Below are 3,970 nucleotides of genomic sequence, written 5' to 3'. Positions count from 1 at the left end.
ATTGTACTGTACTGTACTGTACTGTACTGTACTATACTATGTAATGTAGGCCTACTGTACTCTGCTGTGCTCTACTGTTCTGCATTGTGCTGTACTGTTCTGTCCAAACTTGTGAAACATAGATGTCTATGATTGGCTCAGATTTGGACCGGACCAAATCTGAACCAATTATAGACATCTATGTTTGGGCCAAATATAGGCCGGTCCAGACCGGACGACTGTGGACATTGAAATCAAGGCCGGTCCAGACCGGACAAAATCTGAATCAAGCATAGATGTGTGGGGTAAGATTAGCTCAATCATTGCAGGTTCTGTAGAGCAAGAGTGTGTAAAGGGTTTTGTCCCAGCCCAGCTCTAACGCCTGACTTAAATAATCAACATATCACGGTGATAGGCTATGATTTGTATTCAGGTATGAGCTGGTCTGGAACAAAAGCTTATACACACCCCTACAATTCAAATCTGGAGATGGCCACCCTTTTAAGTCATTATTCTGTACTATGGGTACAATCGGTGGGATTAATTTAGATAGTATTGATATACAGTTGAAGTCGGAAGTTTACATACACCTTAGCCAAATACATTTAAACTCAGTTTTTCACAATTCCTGACATCTAATCCTAGTAGAAATGCCCTGTCTTAGGTCAGTTAGGATCACAATGGGTCCCAGTGGGTCAGAAGTTTACATACACTCAATTAGTATTTGGTAGCATTGCCTTTAATTTGTTTAACTTGGGTCAAACATTTCGGGTAGCCTTCCAGAAGCTTCCCACAATAAGTTGGGTGAATTTTGGCCCATTTGTCCTGACAGAGCTAGTGTAACTGAGTCAGGTTTGTAGGCCTCCTTCCTTTCACACACTTTTTCAGTTCTGCCCACAAATTTTCTATAGGATTGAGGTCAGGGCTTTGTGATGGCCACTCCAATACCTTGACTTTGTTGTCCTTAAAACATTTTGCCACAACTTTGGAAGTATGCTTGGGGTCATTGTCCATTTGGAAGATCCATTTGCGACCAAGCTTTATTTTCCCGACTGATGTCTTGAGAAGTTGCTTCAATATATCCACATAATTGTCCTTCCTCATGACGCCATCTATTTTGTGAAGTGCACCAGTCCCTCCTGCAGCAAAGCACCCCCACAACATGATGCTGCCACCCCCGTGCTTCACGGTTGGGATGGTGTTCTTCGGCTTGCAAGCCTCCCCCTTTTTCCTCCAAACATAACGATGGTCATTATGGCCAAACAGTTCTATTTTTGTTTCATCAGACCAGAGGACATTTCTCCAAAAAGTACGATCTTTGCCCCCATGTGCAGTTGCAAACCGTAGTCTGGCTTTTTTATGGTGGTTTTGGAGCCGTGGCTTCTTCCTTGCTGAGCGGCCTTTCAGGTTATTTTGATATAGGACTCGTTTTACTTTGGATATAGATACTTCTGTACCTGTTTCCTCCAGCATCTTCACAAGGTCCTTTGCTGTTGTTCTGGGATTGATTTGCACTATTCGCACCAAAGTACGTTCATCTCTAGGAGACAGAACATGTCTCCTTCCTGAGCGGTATGACCGCTGCATGGTCCCATGGTGTTTATACTTGCTTACTATTGTTTGTACAGATGAACGTGGTACCTTCAGGTGTTTGGAAATTGCTCCCAAGGATGAACCAGACTTGTGGAGGTCTACAATTTTTGGGCTAATTTCTTTTGATTTTACCATGATGTCAAGCAAAGAGGCACTGAGTTTGAAGGTAGGTCTTGAAATACATCACAGGTACACCTCCAATTGACTCAGATTATGTCAATTAGCCTATCAGAAGCTTCTAAAGCCATGACATAATTTTCTGGAATTTTCCAAGTTGTTTAAAGGCACAGTCAACTTAGTGTATGTAAACTTCTGACCCACTGGAATTGTGATACAGTGAATTAATGAAATAATGTGTCTGTAACAATTGTTGGAAAAATGACTTGTGTCAATGCACAAAGTAGATGTCCTAACCAACTTGCCAAAACAATATTTTGTTAACAAGAAATTTGTGGAGTGGTTGAAAAACGAGTTTTAATGACTCCAACCTAAGTGTATGTCAACTTCCGACTTCAACTGTATAACACATGCTCCACTCTCAATTTGAAGTTGAACTAGTTGACTGATGCCAAGGCAGTGGCTGCTAAGGGAGCAGCTGTGGACCAGAAGACTGCAGCGAAGGCAGCACTGGTCCACACCTGCCTTGTCTGTCAGGTGAGTAGTATTGGTTGGTACTGTGTGTGCCTAGTTTATTATTTGTTTCAACGAGTGGAGGCTGGTGGGATGAGTTATAGGAGGATGTGTTCATTGCTATGACTGGAATGGAACGGTATCAAACACATTAAACATATGGAAACCACATGTTTGACTCTGTTCCAATATTCCTTTCCAGCCATTACAATGAGCCCATCCTCCTATAGCTCCTCTCACCAGCCTCCTCTGGTGTCAAATTTGTATTCAATCTAATCCACAGATTAACTTCCTCCATTTTGTACTTGACCTTTATAGACGCAGACCAGAAGACATTCAAGCAGAACTTTGAGAGCAAGCATCCCAAGTCTCCAATTGTCCCAATACTGGTTGATGTGCAGGCCTAAGTGACCACACACTGAAATGGACCTACAGCTTGGGTAAGATTCTTCTATCATTCACACACAGTAGACATAGTGTAAACCGCCATGTTGTCAACAAAAGGCTGTCCTCAATGCTTAAGTTGTATTTGGTATGGCTTCATTTCTGGAAATGCTGTGATCACTCATTGTCTTTAATGTTGTGATTCACAGACACACGATGACCACGGTTTGAATGCTGCAACTGAGACGGAATGAGGGACACACAGAGAACATGTGTATGACTGGATATTTGTGACAACGACCTAAAGGGGCTGCAGAAGCACACCAGCCCCCATTTTATGTTTATTCCACAGCCATCCATCCCTCTACCTACCCCTTATTCCACACTGCCTTTCATGCCCCATGGTCCCTCAACTTCAGACACTTTGGATCTCTCCATCCTATCTCTATAAACCCACCCTAACTTCACCCATTTTTTCTATGCTACTTCCTACATTGGTTCTTCTGCTGATTTGATAACGTCTAGACTAAGTTACAAAGTGTTGTGGTGCACTGTTTTTGTAACTTTTTTTTCACCAGTGTAATACTGTCCTGCTTATTTTGTGGTTCAGACTGAATGCAGTGGTAAATGTTCTGCTCACAGCTGACATCAGCAATATGGGCCTGTTACATTGACCAGAAGGGTGTTGATATAGCTGCGTTCAGGCATGGCTTCCTTGTTTTGAGTAAGTTAAGTGTGTTTCTTATTCTGCTGGAGGTGAGCTAGTATTTTATATTAAACCTACCTTACATATCCAGTTGTTTCTCCATTTGTAACTCACCCACCAAAAATCACAATATTCTGTTTTACATGTTGTGTTATTTGTGCTGGTTTAATTCCTAAAATGGAAAATCAGAAGAACATGTGTGCTCTCTGATAGTAATAGAAGTTCATATGGTGATCTTCGATGTCCCAGGTTTGTAGCATTGATTAATACATCATTTAATCTTTACTTCAAGTCAGATGTTTATATGTTATGTATTATAGGCATATGTATGCATTGTTTAGTATTTTTGTTTATTTAAAACAATGTCATTGTTGGAGTTCAGGTGTTTGATGTGATTGATGGGTGACTAGATGCATTCCTATCAAATAAATATGCTTATTCATGATTATGGATACATTCTGCAATGAATTAATCTGGCTTTCAATCTGCAACAGAACATGGCAACAAGTTAGTTCTGAATCGCTTTAATACAGCAGTGGATTCTGACACCATGAAGGGAAGTAGATTTCACCTCGTTCATATAGTTGGCAGAAATTATAAGAGATTAAATATAGACCTCCCCTGGCTGAAGGAGAAGAGGATATGGTAAAATAAGGGTATGTTGCTAATATCATGTAG

General features: G+C 41.0%; 1 long non-coding RNA gene across 1 annotated transcript; it reads left to right on the top strand.

Annotated features, from left to right (window-relative positions):
* The first annotated feature begins 1,187 nt into the window (after positions 1–1,187).
* Positions 1,188–3,760, top strand: LOC106612912 (uncharacterized). The gene is made up of 3 exons (XR_014378888.1): positions 1,188–2,226; positions 2,521–2,642; positions 2,796–3,760. It is a non-coding gene; the product is annotated as an uncharacterized LOC106612912 (long non-coding RNA).
* The last annotated feature ends 210 nt before the right edge of the window (positions 3,761–3,970 follow it).

Source organism: Salmo salar, chromosome 09 (genome assembly GCF_965601325.2).
Source record: "Salmo salar chromosome 09, fSalSal1, whole genome shotgun sequence".
In the NCBI taxonomy this organism is placed as follows: domain Eukaryota; kingdom Metazoa; phylum Chordata; class Actinopteri; order Salmoniformes; family Salmonidae; genus Salmo; species Salmo salar.
This window is presented reverse-complemented; position numbering and strand designations above follow the sequence as displayed.